The sequence below is a fragment of the Hevea brasiliensis genome, unplaced genomic scaffold, assembly GCF_030052815.1.
Source record: "Hevea brasiliensis isolate MT/VB/25A 57/8 unplaced genomic scaffold, ASM3005281v1 Scaf24, whole genome shotgun sequence".
In the NCBI taxonomy this organism is placed as follows: Eukaryota; Viridiplantae; Streptophyta; class Magnoliopsida; order Malpighiales; family Euphorbiaceae; genus Hevea; species Hevea brasiliensis.
Genome location: NW_026614740.1, coordinates 357563 through 364553, shown reverse-complemented (window position 1 = coordinate 364553; position 6991 = coordinate 357563). Strand labels below are relative to the sequence as shown.

Below are 6991 nucleotides of genomic sequence, written 5' to 3'. Positions count from 1 at the left end.
TGATCTTTGATCCAGAAGTAGAAAAAATCGCTAAATGGTTGAGAAAATTGGCTAAGCAAGCTAGGCAGATTCCGAGTGCATCTGAAGGAGTCCAATCTCCAAAAGAGTTAAGTTCGGGTTCGGGTTCAGATTCGGATTCAGATTCAAATTTCAAAAACGAAACCATGGCTGCTATAACCTTGAAAGAGTTGGCTGCTCCTGATCTAAACCAACAGCCTTTGTGTATTCAATACCCTGCTTTAAATGTTGCTTTTGAGTTGAAATCTGAACTAATCCATTTTTTGCCTAAGTTTCATGGTCTTACAGGTGAGGATCCACATAACCATCTAAAAGAATTTCATGTTGTGTGTTTCAGCATGAAACCTCAAGGAGTTTCAGAGGATCAAATCAAGCTTCGAGCTTTTCTTTTCTCACTGGAGGGCACAACTAAGGATTGGTTGTATTACCTTCCTTCTGGATCTGTCAACTCATGGAATGGAATGAAGCAGACATTTCAGGAAAAGTATTTTCCTACTTCCCATGCTGCCAACATAAGAAAAGAAATTTATGGCATCTGGCAGTACAATGGAGAGAGTTTGTATGAGTATTGGGAGAGATTTAAGAAGCTGTGTGCAAGCTATCCCCATTATCAAATAAGTGAGCAGCTGTTGATTCAGTATTTCTATAAGGGATTTCTACCAATGGACCGCAGTATGATAGATGCTGCTAGTGGAGGAGCTTTGGTTGATAAGACACCAGAAGAGGCAAGGAGGCTAATTGCTAACATGGCAACAAATTCTCAGCAGTTTGGAATGAGAATGGATCACACACCTATGAAGGTTAACGAGGTAAGTACATCTAACCTTGAGAAACAAATCTCTGATTTAACTTCTTTAGTGAGGCAGTTGGCTGTAGGGAACATGCAAACTGTTAAGGTATGTGGAATTGGTTCGGGTTTGGGTCATGCTACTGATACGTGTCCTGCGTTACAAGAGGATGAATCAATGCAACATGCTAATGCAGTAGGATATTATGGATAGCCACAATGCAGGTATGATCCCTTTTCTAGTACCTATAATCCAGGATGGCGAGATCATCCCAATTTGAGTTATGGGAATGAACCAGTGCAAAACCGATACCAGCAGCAAAGACCACAAGTGAATCAACCACAACCACCTCCGCCTCCCTCAAATCAAGGTATGTCACTTGATGAAATTGTTAAGGCTTTAATTAACAATACCCAACTGTTTTAACAGGAGACCAGAAATAGCATTCAAAACATAGAGAGGCAGATTGGTCAGTTAGCCTCATCTGTGAGTAAGCTAGAAGCTCAAGGTTCTGGAAAGCTCCCATCACAAACAATCATGAACCCCAGAGAAAATGCGAGTGTGATACTATTGCGGAGTGGGAAAAAAGTTGATAATCAGACTCCACATGAGTCAAAAAAAAAAGAAGAAGCAAGGAGAAAAAGAATTTGAAGTTCCTGAAGTTGAGGTAAATACTGAACCTAAACTGAATAAGGTTAATAATTCCGTTCTTTCTCCATTCCCATGCAGGTTGGCTAAAATGAAGAAAGAAGAAAAAGAAAAAGAAATTTTGGAGACTTTCAGAAAGGTGGAGGTGAATATACCTTTACTTGATGCGATCAAACAAGTTCCTAAGTATGCTAAATTCCTTAAGGAACTACGCACTACAAAGCATAAGTTGAGGAATAATGAGAAATCAGTGTGGAGGAAAATGTGTCGGCATTAATTTAGCAAAAATTACCCCCTAAGTGTAAGGATCCAGGTTCATTTTCTATTCCCTACAGAATAGGTGATTCTAAATTTGAACGTGCAATAACAGATTTAAGAGCATCTATTAATGTTATGTCAAATTCAGTTTTTCAAACTTTAAATTTGGGTCCTTTGAAAGAAACCAATGTCATTATTCAATTAGTTGATCGTTCTAATGCTTACCCATTGGGAGTAGTTGAGGATGTGTTGGTGCAGGTTGGAGAATTGATTTTTCCTGCAGATTTTTACATTCTAGATATGGAGGATAGTGTTCCCACATCAAAGTCAGCTTTGATTTTATTTGGAAGACCTTTCCTAAAAATTACCAAAACAAAAATTGATGTGGATGATGGTACCTTAACTATGGAGTTTGATGGAGAGACTGTCAAATTTAATATCTTTGATGCCATAAAGTATCCTGCTGATGATCATTCTGTCTTTTCTATTGATGTTGTTGATACAATTGTGCAGGATGTCTTTGAGTTAAGCATGGAGGATGAGTTAGAAGTGGTGATTAGTAAAGGAATTCAAGAAATCAGTATCAATTCACCATTAAGTTTAGAGGTTCAAGAGGCAGTAATGGCATTGCAGTCATTACCTCCTGTTCCAAAAAGGTATGGAGTACCAAAGATTGACTTACATGTATCTCACACAAAATTGTTACCTTCTGTTGTGCAGGCACCAGTCCCTGAACTCAAGCCTTTACCTGAGCATTTAAAGTATGTTTACTTGGGAGACAATGAGACACTTCCAGTTATCATCTCAAGTAATTTAACAAAGATTGAAAAAGACAGATTGACTAGGGTTCTGATACTACACAAGGAAGCAATTGGATGGATAATAGCTGATATCAAAGATATAAGTCTGTCAGTGTGCATGCACAGGATTTTACTAGAAGATGAGGCTAAACCAAGTAGAGAAGCTCAAAGGAGATTGAACCCACAGATGATGGAGGTTGTCAAGAAGGAGATTTTAAAGCTACTGGATGCAGGAGTTTTTTTACCCAATTTCAGACAGCAAATGGGTAAGTCCAGTCCAAGTAGTGCCAAAAAAATCAAGAATCACTATAGTAGCAAATCAAGATAATGAACTTGTTCCAACAAGGATTTAGAGTGGATGGCAAATGTGCATAGACTACAACAAGCTGAATTCAGCAACAAGGAAAGACCACTTCTCGCTGCCATTCATTGATCAGATGCTTGAGCGGTTAGCAGGTAAGTCTTATTTTTGCTTTCTCGATGGCTTTTCTGGATATAATCAAATTGTGATTGCACTGGAGGATCAAGAGAAAACTACCTTCGCTTGCTCTTTTGGAACTTTTGCTTTTAGAAGGATGCCCTTCGAGCTTTGTAATGCACCTACCACATTTTAGAGATGCATGATGAGCATATTTTCATATTACATTGATACTTGTAATGAGGTGTTCATGGATGATTTTACTGTGTATGGTGATTCATTTGATGCATGTTTACATCATTTAACTTTTGTTTTGGAGAGATGCATTGAGAAAAATCTTGTTTTGAATTTTGAGAAGTGTCATTTTATGGTGGAACAGGGGATTGTTTTGGGTCATGTTGTCTCTAATAGGGGTATTGAGGTGGATAAGTCTACAATTGATTTAACTGTGAACTTACCCTAGCCCATAACTGTGAGGGAAGTACACTCTTTTCTTGGTCATGCAGGTTTCTATTACAGGTTCATTAAGGATTTCTCTAAGATAGCATTGCCTTTGTCTAAACTCTAGCAAAAAGATGTTTCTTTTGAGTTTAGTGAAGAGTGCAAGGAGGCTTTTGACAAATTAAAATCTAAATTGACATCACCCCCTATTATCCAGGCTCCTGATTGGACAATACCATTTGAAATTATGTGTGATGCAAGTAATTATGCAGTGGGAGCAGTTTTAGGGCAGCGTATTGGGAAGCTCTTTCATGTGATTTATTATGCATCCAAAACACTCAATTCAGCTCAGTGCAATTATTCTAAGATCGAAAAAGAGTTTTTGCTTTAGATAAATTTCGTTCATATTTGCTTGGTTCTAAAATAATTATCTTCTCTGATCATGCAGCATTGAAGTATCTCTTAGCAAAGAAGGAAGCAAAACCAAGGTTGATTAGATGGATCCTTCTGCTGCAAGAATTTGATCTTCAAATCAAGGATAAGAAAGGAGCTAAGAACCTGGTAGCAGATCATTTGAGCAGGTTAGTTACACAAGAAGATCCACTTCCTTTGCAGGAACTTTTTCCTGATGAGCAGTTATTTAAATTGCAAGGTATGATCCCTTAGTATGCTGATTTGGTGAATTATTTGGTTATTAAGGTTGTGCCTTTTCATTTGAGTAGAGCTAAGAAAGAGAAATTGAAAAGTGAGGCTAAGTATTATGTGTGGGATGACCAGTATTTGTAAAAATTTTGTTCAGATCAAATTATTAGAAGATGTGTTCCTGATAATGAGATTCAATCTTAGATTATAATTTTTACTGGCCCACTATATTTTGTGATTCATATTTGATTTGCAAAAATTGTGAACAATGTCAAAGAACAGGAAGTTTAACCTGTGACACCCCTTTCCCGTCTACAGTGTAGCCGAGAAATATATGTCACACAGTGTACTGAAACACCCTATTTTATTTCAATCATTTTTATCCTTCCTAATTTATTATTATTATTATTTCATAGTTATGAAGTACAATTTGTGAAATATAATTCATTTAAGTTATTTATTGAAATTATAATTTATTTGAGGTTCCGTAAATTTTATAGAAAATCCGACAGAGTGCCGGCTAAAAATGAATAAAGCAGTTCTTCAGAACCTATGAAAAGCACTTCCAAAATTTTCTATCATTCCCAAACTTCATTTCATCAACAATGACTCAATATTTTTCAACAATATTTCCATTTCTCATTCATTCATTTCACATAATATTCATATACAAGTCATAAATAAATACTCAATGTTCCATTCATAAACACAATTTTCACTATTTACATTAATATCAAAATACATTATATAAGTCTTAATTATACATGAGAAAATAAAAGTTTGATTACATAATACCAAAATGAAACCTAGTGTCCTACCAATGCACTGAAGACAGTGAGGTGACACGGACACTATGCAGAGCTGCAGATGGTCTCACCTAGTCTGTGGTCTACTGGGCTCTCGGTCGGTCTCTCCAAAACCTACGCATGGCAAAAAGCAACGCTCTAAGCAATAATGCTTAGTGGTGCCAATAATAAAATAAAAAGAAATAATAGAAAATAAATATACAGTGCATGTTCTGATGTCTTATGCAGACAATTTTTCGATCATTATTGTTAATCTTATTTATTTTGTATTTGTTATATTCATAATTTCATTAAATTTATCCACTTCCATTTTTAGTTGCCCAAGTAACCTATACTGGATGATTGAACTGGATAAATGGGTAAACTGACACTGGGTATCAAGTACCTCGGGCCGCCACAGCATCAGTCACATATATATCTCCCGGAGTGCAACAGAACAGCTAATGAGCTGTAATAATAAGACCAAGTATCAACACAATGTCAGAATGGCTAAAAGCCATAAAATCATAGAATGGCATAATGCCATGTGCAGTACTGCTAACTAAACCCTATTGGCATGCCAACCTATCCAAACCAATTTTGCTAGGTGTACTAGGGCATGTTATACTTTTAAACTTTATAATTCTTGAAATTTAAGTTTAAGTGTTACTATTCATTTTATTAATGAACTAAAATGTTGACTTTTGCATAGACAAGAGGTACATCGGTTCTAATACTCCCAACATACCACATTTTGCATTCTAAAATTGTTGGTATTGGTTGCCAATACCATTTCTAAGCTTAGTGCTAGTTGTTCAAAATTTTCAGATTTCAAGCCTTGTGTTTACTATTCTATTGGTCATTTTTACAGTAGGAATTTGGCAAAATTATCTTCATGAAAGTTGTTTCTTATTTTGTCTAGTTAAATTTCCTTTTTTTAATCACTCCATTTGGAGTTTTGTAACTCAAGTTATAGCATAAACACCATAACTAGCTGGATTGGACAGAATCCAAAATTCTGGGTAAAATTGGTTCTGCCAGATTTAGTAACCTAAGTTTGGTTGGCAATTTGACTAGGTTATGATCAGAATTTGGATTTGTGTTCCTCATGAGAGTTATAGGTATATATCTCAGCTTTCTGTTGGTAAAATTTTTGGTCAATTGGACCTTTCTACACTGAGTTATGACTAAATGAATAAATACTGTTCATTTGGTCATTTTGCCCAGGCAGAATGCAAGTCACCCGAATTAGGGTAACTTTTAGGTCATCTTGGTTTGGTTTTCTAGGTAAGGTTTCTTCACCAAAATTGTGCCATTATGTGTCTAGTTTCATGTCCAATTGGCCTTGCACCAATTGAACCTTTACAACTCCAATTATTACTGCCCAAACCTGCTGGACTCATGGTCAGTCCTGCAAGTCAGCCAAGGGCAGCTTGCCTAACCTCAATTTCCATTGTCCTAAATCACTTCAATTCCTCCTCACATATAGTCAAATGGTCACTAATTGACCATTACAATTTTCATATACCATTATATGAGCAAAACCTAATTTTGTTCAAGTCTCCAAGTTTTCTAGTTCCATACATACATTTCACTTGCACTTAAATGTTTAAACACTCATCTCATGTCAAGGCAGCTCACATACCATTTTGTTTCAAGGAAATTGATGAAACCCTTAACATCCCTAAGCTGCAGAAATTGTATAGATAAATACACATAAATTATATTATGTTTTTATGACAATTTCCACTTGACTCATGGCCTTAAACATGAATTAAGCAAGAAAAGGAGGAGATTGGACACTAAACTTTTGAGCAGAATTTTTCCACTCAAAATTCCTTCACATTCTTTGGCTTTCTTGGCAACCAAACACTTGCTCAAGATGTAGAGACAAATTTTGTTGAAATGGACTTAGGGTTTCAAGTGAGATTTGTGTGGGTTATAAAGCTTGGATAAGCTTTAATGGTTGTAAGGGATAGGAGGGCTACGGATGGAAGAAGAAAGGAAAAGGAAAACTGATTTTTTTTTCTTTTATTTTTGCCCATTTAACTTATTTTAAGTGAGTTATAGCCATGTGTCACCATGTGATTGGGTGGAGGCACACTAATGACATCATGTGATGTCATAATTTCTTATTTAATTCATTTTCATTTTTTTTCTTTTCTACTCAATTTCAATTCAATTTTTAGTAAT

General features: G+C 35.9%; 1 non-coding gene across 1 annotated transcript; it reads right to left on the bottom strand.

The window, feature by feature from the left end:
- Positions 1–527: 527 nt before the first annotated feature.
- Positions 528–634, bottom strand: LOC131176786 (small nucleolar RNA R71). Its single transcript, XR_009146683.1, has one exon. It is a non-coding gene; the product is annotated as a small nucleolar RNA R71 (small nucleolar RNA).
- Between the last annotated feature and the right edge of the window lie 6357 nt (positions 635–6991).